At 45.2% G+C, this 21170-nt stretch overlaps 1 protein-coding gene across 16 annotated transcripts in view; it reads right to left on the bottom strand.

Moving 5' to 3' along the window:
* Nucleotides 1-21170, bottom strand: part of GRIK4 (glutamate ionotropic receptor kainate type subunit 4) — a 635802-nt gene that overhangs the window by 568931 nt on the left and 45701 nt on the right. For 13 of the 16 annotated variants that reach the window (XM_074321322.1, XM_074321326.1, XM_074321318.1 and 10 more), the window contains exon 2: nucleotides 7530-7638. The exons of the other annotated variants lie outside the window; for them this stretch is intronic. The gene's annotated coding sequence lies outside the window, so the exon portion shown is untranslated. The remainder of the gene's footprint in view (nucleotides 1-7529; nucleotides 7639-21170) is intronic. 16 annotated transcript variants of the gene reach the window in all.

The following is a 21170-nucleotide window of genomic DNA, read 5'->3' as shown; positions in this document are numbered from 1 at the left end:
AAACATGTGTAAGCAGAGATTCATGGTTCTGGGACAACCCTCTGTGGGCACTGTGGAGAGACACAGAAGAAAAAGCCTCCCCTCCCTGAAGATTTATTGACGGAGTGCTTCAGTGGAGAGCAAGTGATGCTCTCAGAATTAATTAATTAATTAATTAATTCGAAAGCATTTATTGAGCATCTACTGCATACCACCTGCATGCCAGGTATCAGGGGTTCAGAACGAGCAAGACAGGCACAGGCCCTGCCCTAATAGAGCTTACAGTCCTAGGACAGAGGGACAAGTGAGCAAACAGTCAGGAAGAGTGAGAAATGCAGTGATAGAGGGTGTTACAGCCTTCCCAAAGGAAAACAACGTTCAAGCTGAGACCTGAGGAATACATAGGAGTAAGCCAGGTGCCACCATTTATTTCCTCATCTGTAAAACGGAAGTAAGAATTCCCTGCCTCATAGGGTTGTTGTGAGAATTAAATGAGATAATCTCTATAAGCTGTTCCAGGCCCTGGGGCATAGCACGCACTGTTTAAGTGTCTGCTTTTGCTGCTATTATTATTATTATCCCTCCATCATCCCCCATTTGGGAAAAGACATATAACCACAGAAGTCATCCTTGATACTTGCTCTCAGCACTGTTCTCTGCTCATTCAGATATAACCACACAAAGTACACCACTGCTCAATTCCAGCAGCATTTATGGAGCCCCTGTGACACAGCTGGCACATGCTAGGGAATGACTTGTTCTTAAGCTTATGATAAGGTGGGACAGAAGACACCTAATAAAGTATTAAATTTCATATTGCATAGTCTATCCTGGTATTGATCCCAGAGGTGAGAAGAATTGTGAGGACATGTTCTCATGGCTGTAGGGTCCTCCCAAGGTAGCAGCTCCCAAGTCATGAGCCAGTGGAGATGAGTCAGCAGGAGCCCCAAGGCCTTGCCATCAGCCAAGCCTCAGCCACATTCTATCCAGTCCTCTAAGGTGTGGAGGAGCCAGAGTGAGAGCACAGACTTTGGTGTTAGTTCAGGCCACCTCCAGATATCAGGGGCTAGTAGAGGGTCCTGAGCCCCAAGCACTGGACCTCGGTGGCTCCCTGGCTCCTGATTCAGGCCCAGGCACACACTGTCCATGGTGGCCAGGACCAGGGCCTGCTGACTCCAAGTCTGGTCTCGCCCTACTCTTCTGCCCACTCCTGTGCACCTCCTCCTCCCACCTAGGGAGACAAGATTTGAGCTGAACTCAAAGAACTCACAAGCTAATGCTGAAGAAAGCTGAGCTGAGGCCCAGGGTTCTTAGCAGCTGCAGGGTGGCATGGGTAGGGACCGGCTGTGCAGCCAGGCCTAATTCAGTGACTTCCTGCTTCCTATTCACCTTCTTTTTCCTCAGCAGCAAATCACCAAGACCTTTTTCATCACGTCCCAGCTCTTAGAAACCATTAAAGAGTCTGACTGACCACCCTTAGAAACACACTCGAGGGGAAATTCTCACACACAAATACAGATTTATTCCCTGACCACAAGTAGCTTTATTGATCAAGCATCACTGTCATTAACAACAAACATTTATGGGGCTCTTAATCAGAGCGCACAGCCTGTCCTTTGGCCCAAGCATGGACATGGAGGAACCCATACCAAGTGAGCAAAAGCAATGAAGTTCATGGCCTTGGGGCGATTACAGTCCACAACAAGTCACTTTTGAAGGGAAGCAGAGTTTGCCACCCCAAAATATGAGTTTTCGGATATTGATTTTAAGCTGGTTATTAAGGAACAAAAGACTCAGAAAAAAACCTTTGACCTTTCCCCCAACTGCCTGAAAAGGAATTTAGGTAGAGGACCTGGTCCAGGAAAGGAGATATCACAGATAACTATAGTTTAATAAAAGCTAGTGTGTGATAGACAGAGAGAAACCTAGCAAGGCCCATTTGTTCAAAGCTCTCTCTGTGTCTCATTGTTAAAGATGGCCCAGCAAACATGTATTCACCAGACATTTTCCATCTCCATGTGAACTGCCTCCCTGCCCTGTGAAGTCCCAAACCATAATCACTGCCCCCTTCTCCTTAGCCCCAGAATGGCATATAAACCTCAAATGCCCAGTGCCCCTTTGGGTATCTATTCTTATGGCACCCCCAAACGTGCATTCACATAATAAACTTTGAACATTTTCTCGTATTAATCTGTCTTTGTCAAATTTGATCATTAGCCTAGTTAGAAGAACTTAGAAGGTAGGACAAAAAATCACTTTTAATCCCCCACACTTTGCTTAAAATATACTTCAAATACCTCAAAATGAAAGATACTATAATTTCATAACATCAGAGCCTAGAAGTTTATTAGATCAATAAATGACCACTGACTGATTGAATGAATGAGTGAATGAATGAGTAAATAGTATATAGTGACCTTCAATGGCTTTGGGCCTGATAATCTAATTTATGGATTACTGAAGCCTCTTGCTTTTCTAACTTCTTGCAGAATATTTACTGGCCTTACATAGGTTATTTCATTGCCAACTTGTACCGTGTTTTCCCAAAAATAAGACCTAGCCAGACAATCAGTTCTAATGCATCTTTTGGAGCAAAAATTAATATAAGACCTGGTCTTATTTTACTATAATATAAGACCAGGTCTTATGTAATATAATATAAATTGGGTCTTATATTAATTTTTGCTCTGAAAGATGCATTAGAGCTGATTGTCCGGCTAGGCCTTATTTTCGGGGAAACACAGTATCTCAATCAGAAGGAGAGAAAGAGAGCAGAGGAAATGAGAAGGAAAAAGACACAAATCAATCTGTGTTCTTCCCTTCAGCAACTCAGGGAAAGGTTTTGTGGGTAAGAAAAATAGAAACTAAAGAGTAAAGCAAGGCTTGGGAATTATCTGTGGATTTTATTTACGCATGACTTCCGGCATGAATCGCCATCTTCCACTTTGCCTGGAAAACTTCCCAAGAAAGGTTAACGCTTCAGAAGGGGGTTGAAAGAGGGGAGGAAGAGAAGGAACCTGGTAAGGAAGAGGCAGCCTCCTTAAAGCAGGCCAGGCAAGTCCTCCCAGATACAGTCTGCAGAGGGGACAGGCTCTCCCACCCTGTTTACCATCTCAATATGCTCTTACTCACTGAGTTACAAGGGACTTCAGAGGAGCCTTACTTTCTCCCTGACGCACCACTCCTTACCTACTTGATTCGGGCCTGAGGTTTTCCAGACAAAGACTATCAGAGATGCTGTAAAGGAAATTTCGCCACTAACTTCCTATCAATTCAAAGGGACATGAGCAGGGCTATGTGACAAGCAAAGGGAGGAGGCAGTGGTAGCCTCAGTCCTGATAAACCACATTCCCTACCGACAAGTAGACTAGCCATCCAGAAAAGGGTAAAAGGTCCAGGTCACCTCAGAGACCCTGGGCTTTCCTCCTGGGAGACCGTGCCTTGCACGGGGCCCAGTCAAAGATACAGGGTGTTGGAGAGACAGACATCAGCAATGGGGCTGGCTAGGGACACAGAGAAGGAGAGGTGAGGTACATAAGTGAGTTCAGATGGATGGCTGGTGGTGAGGGCCAGGGAGTGTTGGTCCTGGCCAGGACAGGAGGAGTAGGGACTGGAGCATGGAGGGAAGAAGAGCACTGGATTTGAGCCAGCGGATCTGGGTTCATGTCACAGTTCTGCCACTCACTAGCATGGATGTGCAAGGGCCCTGCCACCAACCAGCCTTCCTAAAAAATCAAAACCCTCCAGGAAGATCTTCATCTAAGATAAGGGCCACGTGGCCTTCAGAAAACAGGAGATCCTGCTCAAGGGAGTGGATACTGCTGTGTACCAAGTGCAGATGGCACCAGCCCAGAGGGTGCAAAGCCATACCTCCCACTACCATTACCATGCCCTCGGCCACTGCACACTTGAAACTGAAGAAACTCCTGGAGGATGTACTCCAGCAGAACAATGGAGCAAACCAAAATGAGGACGATACCAGACCATAGAAATAGGGGATGTAAATCAAGGAAAGGCAAAGGGAATTTCTGAGACCAGAGCAGAGGGAAGTCCCAGGATAGCAGTCATACCACAGGCCTAAAAGCAAGCCCTTCACACAAAACAAAGGTGTCCAGAAGTGAAGTCTCCAAGAAATGTGTTGGAGCTGATTGATTACTTAGTGAGACTAACCTTGGGGAAGATTATTCTGAGAGGCTACTGGTAAGCACAAAGAAAATTAAAGCAAAAAAAAAAAAAAAAAAAAAAAAAAAAAAAAAAAAAAAAAAAAAAAAATTAAGCAAAACAAGGCAGTTATTAATGTTAGGGGGAAAAATCCCAAAAGAAACATAACCATAATATAATAGTTGTGAATAATATTAAAATAGGCTTAACAATGTAAATTCTGAATACTGACTTAACTAAAATTCAATTACACTATATAGGGGTTAAGAATCTGAGCGGATGGCAGTGTAAGAGAACTAAATCCTCATTACCATAAATAGAAAGTCAATAGATAACATAATCAATGCATTAAAATACGGCAACACATATTATTTATAACTACGAAGACATGTAAATGTAAGAAAAACAGCTAAAAAGTTGAAAGCTATTGCTAAGAAGGGAGGCTGGGAGATTAGGGAGGGGTCAGGCAGAGAAATACTGTCTATTGTTATGTCTTTTAATACTATTTGATGTACATATTATGAGCAATTATTATAATCAGTTATTTTTTATTGTGTTAAAATACACAAAACATAAAATTTACCATCTTAATCATTTTTAAGCAGTGTTAAGTATATTCTTAAATACTTTAAAAACTCTCAAACCCTGACCCACCAGTGGTTGCAAATGGAGGGAGGCTTTCCGGTGAAGCAAGCCAGCCAGTAGGCTCTTTCTATCCTAACCCTTTCACCCAGGCTTCATCTTGTCCTGGGTGGGAGAGCGAACTATCACTCTTTATTGGTAACACCAACAGGGTGGTCTCAGGAGCAGCCGTACCTTCCAAATAATGCTTTCTATGCACATGGGACCTCTGCCTTAATCCCAAGGCGCACAATGAATCAGACTGCAATTATTAAATAAGACTTTCCTAGCAGCCTGGAAATACAAAGAGGAAAGGACCAGGAACCTGACCTTTGTGGGTACAGTTAGACCCTTTCTGGGGTTCCCAGTTCACACTTCCTAGCTCCTGCGTGCCTGAGTGGAGGGAGCACCTTTCCCTATGCCCAGCCCCCTCCAAGTCTGTATTCACAAGAGTGGGGCCCAAAGTTTCTCCCCTGATGTCTGGGATCCTCCTTGCTACTCTCGGTTGCTGGCTAACAACCTTCTCTTCTCCCAGTGACTAACACTGAGCAGTACTACTCGTTAGGGAGTAGTACCTCTGCCCTAAAATGAGAATTCAACAGAAAATCCCTGACATTCACAAGGGGACACCCACATACAGAAATGGGAGGACAAGAGACAGGCAGCCACTTCATCTTGGAGAAAGTAGTGAACATCTTAAAGCCTCCCTTTCCTCCTGCGTAAAATGGGGATGGTAGTATCTGTTCCCACCTGACGGTGGTTACCAGGACCAAGTCAGATAACGGATAGAAGGCAGCACTGAAATAGAAAGTCCGTTACAAATGTCAATTAGTATTATTAATAATACTTTTTAAAAATTAGCAGACTACAACAAGATCGAGTGGCAGGAGACCAGTGCACTGAAGTTAAAAGCCTCCACCATGTGTAGCCCTTTCCCATGTTCACCCTGGGGTGTAGCCTGGTGGTTCTATTATCAGACTTACAGCAGTGCCAGCTGCCCCTCCTGGAGCTGCAAACGCCCCAGGTACAGACCCTGACACCTTAAGCAAATGGCTCCAAACACCTGTGCCACTTCCCCTTCATAAAATAAAATTGCTCACTAATTCTCCTCAACTTCTTTCATTTGAACGGCAACAGCCGTTGTTCTTATTGGATTGTAGATGAATCATTTGGAAAATATTTTTGAGCACATTACAGAGGCAATAACATAAAAGTACCTGGAAAATGGTTCTGTTTTGTTTTCTACTTTGCAAACCCAAACTGGAGCCTAGGGTTGTATTACATATTCTTAGTTTTGGGGTGTTGTTTTTTTTTAACAGAAGTGCTTTGCTCATTTCCTCTCCCTTCTGGGAAAAGGGACATGTTAATCACTCCTGAGTGGAGAGTGAAACTCCTGGAGAGGGTCTAGCTCAGTCTTTGGCAGGAAGAATTTGAGCAAAAGGAGAGGTGAGACGTAAATGCCAGTCTTCAGATCTATGAAGAGTGACTAGAAAGAAGGTGGCATACACCTCTGTCTCCACTGAGGACAGACAGAAGACAACAGCAGCAGTAAGAAGTCAGGCTGGATACCAAGAGGAACGATTTTACTGTAAGGAAATGAGAAACATTTGATTGCATGTCCTGAAAAGGTTATAAAGTCTTGGTTGGAGATTTTATGTGGCTGGACTGCAGGATGTTTTTGGTTCATGCCTCGGAGCAGGTGACTGAACAGATGACTTCTGAAAACCCCAACAGTGTGACATGCTGATCACACAAGATACTCCTCTTGTTGATATCGGGCACCCATTCGCTACCTAGGGCCAGGCACATGTGTCTTGGAAGGGAATGTCGGCTTCCCAGTCTGCGCAAGAAGATCTCTCAGTCATGGAGACCATTATTTTATCAACCTCTTCCCCTGCTCAGGAAGTGCCAGTCACTCTGTGGACTCTTTTACAGGCCTGGCACTCACGGCTATCCATCATGTGTCCACGGGTCTGTTATACACCCTTAACTCTGCTGACTCTAACACAGAAGTCCTGTCTCCAGTCCCTCTCCCATGCTGCTGAGAACTTTTTGAGTCTTTTTTTATTATTATTAAATTTATTGGGGTGACAATTGTTAGTAAAATTACATAGATTTCAGGTGTACAATTCTGTATTACATCATCTATAAATCCCATTGTGTGTTCATCACCCAGAGTCAGTTCTCTTTCCATCACCATATATTTGATCCCCCTTACCCTCATCTCCCTTTAATTACAATATTTGACATACCAAAAACACTAAAGTGGATAAGAACAAGGACAAAATCCTGTGACATGTCCCTAGGAATCTCACTCCTGATTTACATCAACCCAGTAATTGCTGAACTAGTTATGAATCCACTTAACTGTACTACCTCCTATTCAGAGAACTGAACCTAAAAAGACAAAACTGCGGAGACAAGAAAAAAATTAGTGGTTTTCAGAGGTGGGGGGAGGGAATAGGAGAGCAGGCAGAGCACAGAGGATTCTTTAAGGCAGTGAAAATAATCTATATGATATTATAGGGATGGATATATGTCATTATACATTTGTCCAAACCCACTGAATGTACACTACGAAGAGTGACCCTTTAGGCAAAGTATGGACTTTGAGTGATGATGATGATGTGTCAATGCTTTATTCCAGCTTTGGAGGGTCCAAACTACACCACACGTTGGTCTGACTTAGTCCACAGATTAACTTGCCAACATCCTAAATAGACCCTATTTTCACGCACTGTGGATTTATCTGACTTCTGAGGCCTTACTCAGTAAGAAGGGGTGTGCAGTCTGGTCTCCTTCCTCAGTCACTTCCTGGCTGGATGATGGCCTGGCCTGCACAGGTTGCTTAACGCCTCTGGGCCCCAGTCACTTCCTCTGAAAAGTAGAATAAATAATATCTTACTTAGATCAGAAGATCTCTTGAAATCACTTACAGCTCAAGAGCTACAATTCCTCACTAAGTGGCGTATACAAATGAAGAATTTTTTTTCCTTTTCATTTGTCAAAAAATAAAATAAACAAACAAAACAACAACAAAAAAACAACAAAAAACAAAAACTGAGGCCTAGGATAAGAGGCAAAGCATAGGTTTTGGAGTCTGAAGGACCAAAGAAGGAATACAGGCTGCCATTTACTAGACCTTGAATATGACTTCACCTCTCTGGGCCTCACTCAGATCTCTCTCATCAAAATAATGACAGCTCTGGTACCATAGCTAATGTATAATAAAAACAGTATCACCATCCTGGCTTAAGTGCCAAAGTCATCCCCCTAACCTAGAAGGGCGACTAGGCTCAGCACTTTCTTCTCCGTTCCCTGTCGGGTGTTTTACTCCTCTTAGCAAAAGATGGCTTTGTCTATTCCCTACCAACATATATGCTATTAAGTTTTCTCGAGTGGCCAGAAATTACGTCTGAATTATAAGTAGAAAGACTGAGGTGTAGGAAAGAACCAGGAGGTCAGGAGTAATTAATTAGATAAAGCCTTCAGCCAGACCTTCTGGTCTGGTTTCCTTAGTCAGTGAGCACAGGCCTGCGCTGGGGGCCCTCTTCCCCTCTCTACTCTGCTGTTCTCTATTGTATCTCTTACAATATTGGATCTGTTAAATGCTTTATATTCTGTTTGCCAACGCAGGAATGATTCAGAACAAGATTGGGTTATTACAAATTCAGGAGGCACTACGCATATAGCTGTCATGTTTCAGTTACCCTTTCTCTCAGTTTAATAAAATTCGCCTCACTAATACAATGCCATATTGTATTGTTTTCCCTGCAGTCATAACGACTTGTCCAGGTACCTCCTACTAATTAAAGGAGAGAATGCAGCAGCCCATTGGAAAGTGAGTTTCCAGGGAGGCTGTCGGTTCTTAACCGCCCTCTCCTCCATTGTATGAGCCCTAATGAAGTCAGCAGCTGATAGCCACTTGGTAGGCAAAGCCCTGCTTAGCGGTAGGTGGTGGGAGCAGGACACCTATGTCTGCTGTTAAGAGAGCACCATAGCACCCTCCACCCCCACCTACTGTATGACTTGGGCTCCACAGTCTGTCTTCCCACACCTGCCCAGGTATCACTGACGGCCCTGATGTGTGTGACAGCCTCATTGGCAAAGGGTCCCCAACAGAATAACCAGAGATTGCGACTGAGAGATGGGCAATTAGACAGGACCCCCTTGCTCCGCTCCTGGGTGCAACAGATAACCAGAAAAAAGGGAGGAGGTAGAAGAGAAGGAAATGGAGAGAGAAACTGAGGAGCTGTAAACAAAAGGCTGCCCTAGTGCTAAGTCCTGCAATGGTGTCGTGCAAAGTGGCCTGCGGGGTCTCTGGTCCTGCTCCCCACATAAGAACACAGGATATGGCTAGGCCAAAAAGGAACACCCACAGAGCCATAGATAGGGAGTCATACCACTATAGCCTCACTGGAGGCACTAGAGTCTCACTGGAGGCTGGATCCACATGACCTGCAACCTGCTGTACACTTCTCTGCCTGCCAACCCACCAACTGACCAACCAGAGCAGCTGGGGCAGTTATATCAGTGGCTAATTGGCTAACTGGTTACAGCTGATGGTCAATGAGCCACAGCTGACGGGTTGGCCATCTACTACCCGAGCCAGCACCTTCCACGTGAGGCCAAGAGCCTGGAAACTGCTCTCTGGGGCTCTGTCCCCACAAATGGGTCCAAAGCTGCCCACTTCTGGAAAGCCCATACTTTGTTAGTCAGCCCATTCAGGAACGTTTAGCGGGTGAGCAGGAAGAAGGGTGCCTGTTTTCACTGTGAACGTCTAACTCACAGCCCATCTCCACCTGTCCAGCTAATTACCTGCTATAGCTGCTACAGCAACTAAGCCGCTGCCCTTGAAAAATAAGGAGGCACGGATGAGTGGGCGCATGAAGCATTCCTGGAGCAGACTACCTCCCATCGCAGGGTGGGCGAATGTTCAGGGACTGTGGATACAGGAAGCCCAAGGACTAGTAGCTAGGGCCCCTGGGGCAGGGCAGGGAGCCCGTCCTTGTGGAGGAAGGGGTGCTTCCCCAGGAGACAGATGTCTCCTCTCTGGGTTCTAAGACCCCTCTCAACTTTGCCCTTAGACCTCACTCCTCGCGCAACATAGGGCATTGGAGCAGGGAAGACCAAGGGCAAAGCAGGGAGGGTGGGGCTCTGGACAGGTGGACCCTTACCCCTCAGCTCAGCCCACCTCAGTGATCAGAATGAGGCCTCTGTACTCCCCTGGGATTCTCCCATGCAACTGCCCAGATTCCCAGGCCCTCTCCCCTCCAACGCACATTAATAAGTTTACAAATAGAAGCCTGTGATGCCGGTTGCAATAAAAGGCAGAAGCTCTGCTCTGGTGCTTCAATGAGAGCATTTTCCCTGTAACAAGGGACTGGATTCAGCTGCCGGGTGCAGTCTGAGACTGGCGAGTTGCCAGAGTAACGAAGGTCTAGCGTACACGGGGTGAGAGCAGGGCGCGTAAGCGGGGGCTCCAGACTTGCCACTGATGCAAACATGCAAGCCCAGGCCCCCAGGTCCTTTCTTAGGCCAACAATCCATTCCTCTGGACATTGCCTCCCCTATACCAACTTTTCCACTACATGCAATCACTCATGATCGACCCATCCCCGCTCTAACCCTCAGCTTTTATAAAGCTCTTAGGGAGCATGTGGTCAATTTATGAGACACACCTGAGGCACCTAGTCCTTGATGGATAGATAATGTGCCAGGCCCTACATGTCAGACTGTAGTCCAGCTGGATGGTGGCTGTGCTCATGGGAGGCCTGAAAAGCATAACCCACTCTAGGGGTAATAGCTGCCAGAACTGGCACAAACAGCCCGAGAAAAAGCAGATGGGGATTTATGAGCTCCATACTGGAACACGTGGGCTTTTCTGAAGCTCCAGGAGTGGTGGAGAAGAATTTAGAGATGAATAAGGGAGAGTGCCACACCTAATTTCCTTGGATGAAAGACGACCAAAGGACAGAGTTCCAGAAGTGCTTGGTTCCACTAAGCTAAGGAAGGAAGCCAGCTGGAAGGTGAACAAAGCCCATCCATTCCACTCATAGCCTCCAGACAACTGCTGTTTCTTTCTCCCAGCCCTTGGCCTAGTTTGACCCAAAACTGACCTTAGCTTTTGGTCGTCAGTTTTCAAAAGTTTACATTTTACCCCAGAAAGTTAAGGTTGCTCATCTACACTGCTTTCCTCCCAGAGATTGAAAAAATAGGGATTGTCTTATCTCCTTTTATAAGCTTCTCCTTGGGCGCCAGGTGGAGATCATCCAGACTGTCATGCAGGGTGTCCTGCGGGGTCTCAACTCCCGCGTCCCAAATAAGAACGCAGGATATGGTGAGGCCAAAAAGGAACACCCACAGAGCTATAGATAGGGGAGTCATACCACTATATTCTCACTGGCAGCCAGGTGAGACACACAAAGTAGGTTCACACGATCCGCAATCTGTCGTCCACTTTTTGGCCTGCCAACCAGCCAACCAACCAACGCAGTCACAGCAGTTACATCAGCAGAAAACTGGCCAATCGGCTACAGCCAACGGCCCACCACCACCTGAGCCAGCACCCCCCCCACGCGAGGCCGAGAGCCTGGAAACTGCACTCCTGGCTCTGTCCCCACACTCCACCCTACCAGGGTCTCGCCTCTCAATCTGTGCCTCCTCCAATTCCAAAATTGTACGACCAATCTCCTCCTGTCTTCCTGGCAGGTGGTACTGTCGCACCATAACCACGCGCCTGGGCTGCGGCAACACTTGAGGAGGGTGGTGAGCATGCCCGCGTGTCACCGCTTTCACCACCAGGATCCGAACACGGAACTCTCCCACCGATGTCTGTAAACTGAGGCCATGTCCACCCCTAGAATATATTCCGGAACGGGGGACAAGACTGCAGTCTGCGCCAGTGTCAACTAGGGCCAAAACCCTCTGCACATTAGAAGAGGACCAATGTATGGACAGTTCCACGTGGGGCCTCTGGTCTCTGCTGGTCCCCTCTGACCGGGTACCTTGGCCCCACCCCTTATCAAGCTGAAAGAAGTCGGCCTCAAGCGGCCGAATGAAGTGCTGAAGGGACAGGGGTCGCACTTTTCTGGACTTCTCCTTTATGCTTCTCCGGAATTGCTGTTGCGAATGCAACTGTTTCCAAAGTTCCAACAAGGGTGCATTGGGTTGTCAGTCTATTTCTTCCAGATCAACCCCTGCTGCCACGAGATCACGCCACATCTGCATGTGTGTTACTCTCTGAGGCCTGTGACCTCGCCCCCTTACTTTTGACTTGGGCATCCAGGCCTTAACTTCTCTGACTGCCTGTCTTAACTTCCTTTGACACCAGCTTTCAGCATCGCCTAGGGTGGCCATGGCAATTGTAACTTCATGGATCCGTCTCCCCACATAGGGTGTAAGAATGGCAACCAAGGATCCAAAAGCACTCGCAGGTGCAGTATCCAAAACCAGATCTATCGTGCTGGCTGTAAAAAGCTCGTCATCTGGGCCCTGCATGTTAAGGTTAAAAATAGCATGTCTCATACCCATTTCACGGATTATTTGCGTAAGTTCTGTATATGACTGCCATTTACTCACAGTGTCGGGCAGCTCACCAGCCTGTCCCCATACTGTGCGTATGCAGCAGTGAGCCACTCCATTAGAGTGTGGCTGCCCTGGTCTTGGGCCAACCTATGGCAATTCTGTAATCTTTGTCGCAGGGACGGATGCACTATCACGAAGGCTAGCTTTTTCATCTCGTCTGGGGAGCAGAGAATGCTGTCTGCTCCCTCATCCCATAAATGTAACAGCCAAGCTGAGACTGGCTCCCCAGGGCGCTGTCTGTACCGCCTCCCCAGCTCCTGCAACTCAGTGGGAATGTAAGGGGTGTAGGTTGTGAACTCAGTCACAGCTGGGTTGCCGGCAGCAATGCCCCCGGGGCCCAAAGGTTGCTCACGTTTTACCCTTTGCTTCAAGATTGGCCGGGCTTGGGGGTTGGGAGCTACATTGTCTCCACTCACTTCCTCTGCCTCTTCCTCAGAGTCTCCACTGTGGGGCCCCTCTTCTAACAGGTAGACCCGGGCTTCCAAAGTCTCCCACCAGGACACCTGGTCCCACACCTAGGCTATTCCAGCAAGCATTTCCTCCGAGTTATGATGCACCGGGTGAGAACCTCCTCCAACTGACAGTCCGGAGCTTCCACCGCCTCCCCACGGGCTGCTGGTCCTGCAGCAAAGCTATTTCATTAAGCCCGTCGTCCATGTTACGATGCAAGGCCTTGAGGAACACCCAGCCCACATGGCCGGCTGTACCCTTCGCCTCCTCCGGCAACCGCTCAGCTAGAACCTGCAGGCTCTCTCCACACTGGCCAGAGAGCCATCTATGTCCTCCCACCCCTCCTGGGGGTCCAACTTCTGAGAACAGTGGCTACCGGGTACCGCACACTGTTTGGGGGCCACATGTCCTCCTGCCCAGAGTCAGACGCCATTCCTACCTGGCCGGAATTCTGCTCGCCATGCCAAGCATCTGATTGGGTGGAGGCCTCAGTGCAAGATGTCCACAACCCTCGGAGCCTATAGCAGCAGCAGATTACCAAAAGGAAGGCAATGCCTTTTATGGCCAAGAGGGTGGCGTGCCATCTGGAGGCTCGAGTTTTCCAGGCAGACCACGCCTCCTGTTCCCAGCGCAGTTCCTCACGGGCCTTCTGAAACTGATCTTTCATACGTATAAACTGCTCCATTACTTTACGGAGAGTTTCGGCCAGCACCAAACCCTGCTCATTGCACCATGTGTCATCCAGGGTGTCATGCGGTGTCTCAGCTCCCACTCCCCACATAAGAATGCAGGATATGGTGAGGCCAAAAAGCAACACCAACGGAGCCATAGATAGGGGAGTCAGACCACTATATTCTCGCTGGCAGCTGGGTGAGACACATGAAGTAGGATCCACATGATCCGCAATCCACCGACCGCTTTTCTGCCTGCCAACCAGCCAACCAACCAACACAGTCACAACAATTACATCAGCAGAAAATTGGCCAATCGGTTACAGCCATCGGCCAACGACCACCCGAGCCAGCGCCCCGCCACGCGAGGCCGAGAACCTGGAAACTGCACTCCTGGCTCTGTCCCCACATAAACCTCAGAAGTTGCTCTCTAGAAGCAAGAGGCTGGGGCCTGGGGGAGCCTGAAAGCACCCTCCCCTCACCAGGATCCCACAGCTCTTCTGAAGCTAGGATGAGGGCCAAAGGGCAGTTGTCTTCCAAAAAGCCATATGCCAGTAACCTAGGAGAAGCTAGGTACAAAAGCAGTGCTTACTGGCCAAGCAATACCCAGACCATACAGGAAAAGAGACCAATAATAGACATTGTCCATATGTCTAATACAGAGTCTATCGCATTTGTAACTGACAAAATAGGGCTTTTGCCTAAGAGAAAGATGAGGTTGGGAGGCACACTTCACCCTGGGAGCTGAGCCAGCTGGGTCCCTGCCTGCATCACTGATATCTCAATAGTCACATGCATCCCACAACCTATTGGTCATAATGCATCTATTTCATCCACGTAAGGCCAGAATAGGACCCGTATCCATGGTGAGGACCACCACTACCACCACACATATTTGGGGACTAGCTGCCCACTCTGGTCCCCCAGACCTCACTCCTCCCTTCTCCACAAACGACACCACTCCACCATGTTCAATCATCACTGACTTTTGTTGATTGTACCTTCTAGAGGGTTTCTCAAATTTGTCCACATCCGGACTTACTTTAAGCCACATATTTCACACTAATGTCTTCAGCAGCCTCGTGGTTTTTCTGTATACTATCTAGCCACCCAGAAGATCTCAACCTGTTCCTTTTGTATAAATCCCGGCACTGGCTTCCTGGTACCTTTAGCCTGATGTACAAGGCCCTTCATGATTTGATCTCTACCACTTCTCTGCTTTCCCTTTCATCTTGTACCTCCACTTGCTTGCTGTTACCCAAACACAAGTCCTCCCTCATTCGCTTCTATAGATTTGTTGAAGCTCCTTCCCCAGCTTTACAATATCCTACTCCCGTTCCTTCTCTGGCTGGCATCCTTCTAGATATAGTTCAGGATCACCTCCTCCTGGAAGCCCCATGTGTTTCCTTACCATCTATTCTCAGCTGAGTTCACCCTTCAGATATACTTATCCACTCTCATACAAGACTGTGAGCTTCTTAAAGACAAGGCCTGGCTCCCTGTTGACTTTTCAATAATGCTTTATTGTCAAAGAATTAAAAGTGATTTTAAAAGTGATTAAGGAGACGTCATCAAAATGATGGTGTGAGGTGAGCCTCTGTAAATCTCCCCTGGAATTTACACTAATCAAACAACTATAATTCCAAAAGGAATCCCTGCCCAGCAGACAGGCAAGATGAAGAGGCCCACTACTGAATTCACCCAAAGGTGGGCGAATAGCGCGAGCGGGGAAGGAGGGAAGAGACACATCTCAGCTACAAGGACAAGCATACACTCAAAGTGAAAGAGTGGAAATTGACATTCCAAGCAAATGGTACCTCCTACCAAAATTTTTGGATGCAGTGAAAGCAGTTTTAAGAGGGAAATTTATATCATTACAGGCCTATCTCAAGAAACAAGAAAAATCCCAAATAAATAACCTCATGTTACACCTTAAAGAACTAGAAAAAGAAGAACAAGTGAAACCCAAGGTCAGCAGAAGAAAGGGAATAACAAAAATCAGAGCAGAACTTAATGAAATAGAGAACAAAAACACAATAGCATAAATTATTGTGACCAAGAGCTGGTTCTTTGAAAAGGTTAACAAAATTGAGAAACCCTTAACTAGACTCACTAAGATAAAAAGAGAGAAGACACTAATTAACAAAATCAGAAATGAAAAAGGGGAAGTTATCACGGACACCATAGAAATACAAAGGATCATCCAAGAATACTATGAAGGACTATATGCCACTAAATTCAACAACCTAGAGGAAATGGATAAGTTCTTAGAAACATATAGCCTTCCAAGGCTGAACCATGAAGAACTGGAAAATCTAAACAGACCGATCACCAGTAATGAAATTAAATCAGTCACCCAAAACCTTCCCAAAAGCAGGAGTCCGGGACCAGATGGCTTCACTAGTGAATTCTATCAAACCTTCAAAGAGGATCTAATACCAATCCTACTCAAACTCTTCCCAAAAATTGAAGAAGAGACAGTACTCCATAACTCATTTTATGAGGCTAACTTTACCCTGATACCAAAACCTGGTAAGGACAACACAAAAAAACTACAGACCAATATCACTGATGAATACAGATGCAAAAATCCTAAACAAAATTCTAGCAAATCGAATACAACAATGCATTAAAAAGATTATTCATCATGACCAAGGGGGGTTCATCCCTGGGGCACAAGGATGGTTCAGCATCTGCAAATCCATCAATGTGATACATCACATAAACAAAATAAGGGACAAAAATCATATGATTATATCAATTGATGAAGAAAAAGCATTTGACAAGATACAACATACATTTATGATTAAAACATTTAATAAAATAGGTACAGAAGGAAAATACCTTAACATAATACAGGCCATATATGACAAGCCTTCAGCTAATCTCATAATTAATGGTGAAAAACTGAAGCCCTTTGCTCTACGATCAGGAACACGGCAGGGCTATCCCCTATCACCTCTGCTTTTCAACATAGTGTTGGAAGTCCTTGCCAGACCAATCAGGCAAGAGAAAGAAATAAAAGGCATCCAAATTGGGAATGAAGAAGTTAAATTATCACTCTTTGCAGATGACATGATGCTATATATAGAAAACCCTAAAGACTCCACCAAAAAGCATTAGAAACAATCAATGAATACAGTAAACTTGCTGGCTACAAAATCAACGTACAAATCCATTGCATTCCTATATACTAACAATGAAATCTCAGAAAAAGAAATACAAAACACCAATTCCTTTTGTAATTGCAGCAAAAAGAATAAAATCCCTAGGAATAAACTTAATTAAGGATGTGAAGGACCGATATGCTGAAACCTATAAGACATTTTTTTTTCCAACTTTTTTTTTTAATTAAATATATTGGGGTGACAATTGTTAGTAAAATTACATAGATTTCAGGTGTACAATTCTGTATTACATCATCTATAAATCCCATTGTGTGTTCATCACCCAGAGTCAGTTCTCCTTCCATCACCATATATTTGATCCCCTTTACCCTCATCTCCCACCCCCAGCCCCCACCCCCTTTACCCTCTGGCAACCACCAAACCATTGTCTGTGTCTATGAGTTTCTGTTTCTCATTTGTTTGTCTTGTTCTTTTGTTGCTTTTGGTTTATATACCACATATCAGTGAAATCACATGGTTCTCTGCTTTTTTCTGTCTGACTTATTTCACTCAGCATTATAAGACATTTTTGAAAGAAACTGAAGAAGAGACAAAAAAATGGAAAGACATTCCGTGTTCATCGATTGGAAGAATCAACGTAGTTAAATGGCCATATTACCCAAAGCAATATACAGATTTAATGCAATCCCCATCAAAATCCCAATGGCATTTGTTAGAGAAATAGAAGAAAAATCATCAGATTTGTTTGGAGCCACACAAGGCCCCAAATAGCCAAAGCAATCTTAAGAAAAACGAACAGTACTGGAGGTATCACACTCCCTGACTTTAGCTTGTACTACAGCGCTACAATAATCAAAACAGCATGGTATTGGCAGAAAAACAGACACATAGACCAATGGAATAGAATTGAGAACCCAGAAATAAAACCACATAAATATGGACAGATAATTTTTGACAAAGAAGCAAAAAACATACAATGGAGGAAAGACAGCCTCTTCAATAAATGGTGCTGGGAGAATTGGATAACCACGTGCAAAAGAATGAAACTGGACTGCTATCTGTCACCATGTACCAAAATTAATTCAAAATGGATCAAAGACTTAAGCATAAGACCTGACACAATAAACTGCATAGAAGAAAACATAGGTACTAAACTTATGGACCTTGGGTTCAAAGAACATTTTATGAATTTGACTCCAAAGGCAAGGGAAGTTAAAGCTAAAATAAACGAATGGGACTATATGAAACTTAAAAGCTTCTGCACAGCAAAAGAAACCATCGACAAAATAAAGAGGCAACCAACTGAATGGGAGAAGATTTTTGCAATCAGGGCCTCCGATAAGGGGTTAATATCCAGAATATACAAGGAACTCATGAAACTCAACAACAAAAAAACAAACAACCCAATTGAAAAATGGGCAGAGGACCTGAAGAGACATTTCTCCAAAGAGGACATACAAATTCAAATAGACATATGAAAAAATGCTCAACATCACTAATCATCAGAGAAATGCAAATAAAAACCACAATGAGATATCACCTCACCCCAGTCAGAATGGCCGTCATCAACAAGATAAATAGCAACAAGTGTTGGAGAGGCTGTGGAGAAAAAGGAACCCTCATACACTGTTGGTGAGAATGCAGACTGGTGCAGCCGTTATGGAAGGCAGTGTGGAGGTTCCTCAAAGAATTACGAATAGAATTGCCATATGACCCAGCAATCCCTCTCCTGGGTATCTACCCAAAAAATCTGAAAACATTTATCCATAAAGACACGTGTGCTCCAATGTTCATTGCAGCTTTGTTTACGGTGGCCAAGACATGGAAACAACCAAAATGTCCTTGGATAGGTGAATGGATAAAGAAGTTGTGGTCTATATACATAGTGGAATACTATCCAGCGGTAAGAAAAGATGATATAGGAACATTTGTGACAACATGGATGGATCTTGATAGTATATTGCTAAGCAAAATAAGTCAAACAGAAAAAGCAGAGAACCATGTGATTTCACTGATATGTGGTATATAAACCAAAAACAACAAAAGGACAAGAGAAACAAATGAGAAAAACTCATAGACACAGACAATAGTTTAGTGGTTACCAGAGGGTAAGGGGGGCGGGGGGTGGGATCAATTATATGGTGATGGAAGGAGAACTGACTCTGGGTGGTGAGCACACAATGGGATTCATAAATGATGTAATACAGAATTGTACACCTGAAATGTAGTTAATTTTACTAACAATTTTCACCCCAATAAATTTTTTTAAAAAAGTGATTGAAAGTCATATGTGGATTTGATTCTCAGCTCTTCCATCTGGGAAGTTTACTTAATTTCTCTGAATCAGTTTCCTTATTTAAATGGATAATAATAATATGTTAAGGCTGTTAGGCTTAATTAATGTGTTTAAAGGATTAGCACAATGTATGTGAGATAGAGTCTTCTCTTTATTATTTGTAGTTCCTCAGTATCCAGCACATCTGGCACATTCTAACCACTTATTCATAATTGCTGAGTAAATGAATGCATGAAAGGAAGAGCAGGACATGGTTCTGAGTCTCTTCACCACCCTTGGCTATTCTCCCCAGGCAGACTTTGATTTGTTGGTAGCCCTTTTTCAAGTGGGTCACAAAGAAGTGGTGACAGATTCACAGACCATCATCAAATGTGTATAGTGTAATTGTTGAGAGTCACATCCTGATACATGAATGGGTGAGAAGGCAGGAAAGACAAACACAGATGAGGCGGTTGTATGTGTCTGGGTCATCTTGGTGCTGGCGGAAGGCCCAAAGGAGTTGTGGGGATGTTTGTGTTCTTCTGGAAAACAGAATTATGTTTATGTAAAGAGACCTCACCTAAATCTCATCTTTGCTGTTTCCTGACCTCTGAAGACACATGTACTGCCCTCCGTGTAGTCTGGGAGACACTTTCTATACGTGAGACCCTCTCACAGCTTTGGCCCTTGTTGGGGCAGAGGATGCCTAGAAGGTCCTCTGGGGAGGCCCAGAATAGGCTTCTCCCTCCCCATGTGGCTCTCCAGCAGCAGAAGGCCCAAAGGGGACAGAGCCTTGTCAACCACACTATGCTTCCTCTGAGGCAGAAGGAGGGAAGAAAGGAGCCTCGCTGGTGGGCGGGCAGACAGGCAGGAAGGCCAAAGTAGGAGAGAAAGAGAGAGGAAGGCATGAAGCCAGCAGGTGCAACCGTGACACAGATCTAAGACAACGACAGAAGCCTCCATCAGTACCCTCTGAAGTGTAAAGTCTGCTGAGCTGACGGTTTGCAGCAACCAACCCTCTCCTGACTGGCCTGAGCCCAGGGCCTGCTCCTCTTCCTGCTCCAAAACTGCTGCCGTTACTGGGAGTCCTTTGCTCTACCCACCCTCACCTGAGACCATGTACCAGGGGCTGTACAACTTGCTCCCTCCCTGGATGGTCTGCAATTTTATTTCCTCACCTCCCTGTACAGCTAAGATTTATGGCACACTTCACAGAAATATTTAATTTTCCCAATGTCTATTACTGAAACCCTATGGAAATCTTCAGCCTTAACATTTCTGCATTAACATCCATCTAGAGCTGAGGCCAAATAAAGAACTTCCCAGAGGTGTGGAAGGGGGAAAGAGAAGGGTGAAATCCTGGACAGAGAGGAAGGGCCCTGGAAAATCCCCAGGAGGCCCATAGCATCCCCACCTCTCCTGCACCAAATCAAACTTCTGACTTTATTGCTATTAACATCACTGATCACTTATTATGTGCCGGGTATTGTGCCAAGCAATTTCAACAGCCAAGATATCATTTAATCCTCACCACTCTTATGGGTTTGCCACTAAAATTATCCCATTTTTGAGACCAGGAAACTGAGACACAGAGTAAGATCACCCAGCTAGGAAATGGAGGAGCTGAAATTAGAATCCCAGTTTTACTAACTCTTATCCACTACTAAATTCTTTTGTATATTTGACGGAAATGCTCTGTTTCTTTCTAGCAGTACAACTATGCTATCTTCAGTTGAACTCCATATCTCATTAGGTCCATTAACAAATTCAAAGTGTACATATGTTTCGGGTCTTTGCTACACATGGAGCACTACTGTGGGGAGAGCGTAACAAGTGTGAAGCCAGGTCCCTTGTCTACCACGTTCTGAAAGTCTATTTGCAAACCTGGGCATGTACGCAAACAATGCAGCACCAACACTAGGTGAGACTGAGACTACCTAGCTAGCGGCTCAACTCTAATGAGGTAAAGAAGGAAACAAAATTCCCCAGGAAAAACAAGAGAGACCTTCTCAGGCCCTCTAAGCCAATTGCTGAAAGAGGTTATTCACCCTAACTAGAACAGAGCAGAGAAGGGAGGAAGGCAGGCTGGCAAAGAGGAGGCAATTGGCAGAATAAGAGAGAGGAGAACATCATAAAAAGTAGATGAAGAACCCAAAAAGTTCAGCGGTCTTGGACCATTTGGTGTAGGGGAAAGCAGAATACCCGGCTAGCCTCTGGCGTATCAGTTCATTAGCACACAGGATGGTAGCTAATTATTATAATAATAAACCTGAGTAATGAAAAAAAAAGTAATGAAAA

The sequence above is a fragment of the Rhinolophus sinicus genome, linkage group LG16 (assembly GCF_036562045.2).
Source record: "Rhinolophus sinicus isolate RSC01 linkage group LG16, ASM3656204v1, whole genome shotgun sequence".
In the NCBI taxonomy this organism is placed as follows: domain Eukaryota; kingdom Metazoa; phylum Chordata; class Mammalia; order Chiroptera; family Rhinolophidae; genus Rhinolophus; species Rhinolophus sinicus.
The sequence above is the reverse complement of the archived record's forward strand: the minus strand, read 5'-3'. Positions and strand labels throughout refer to the sequence as shown.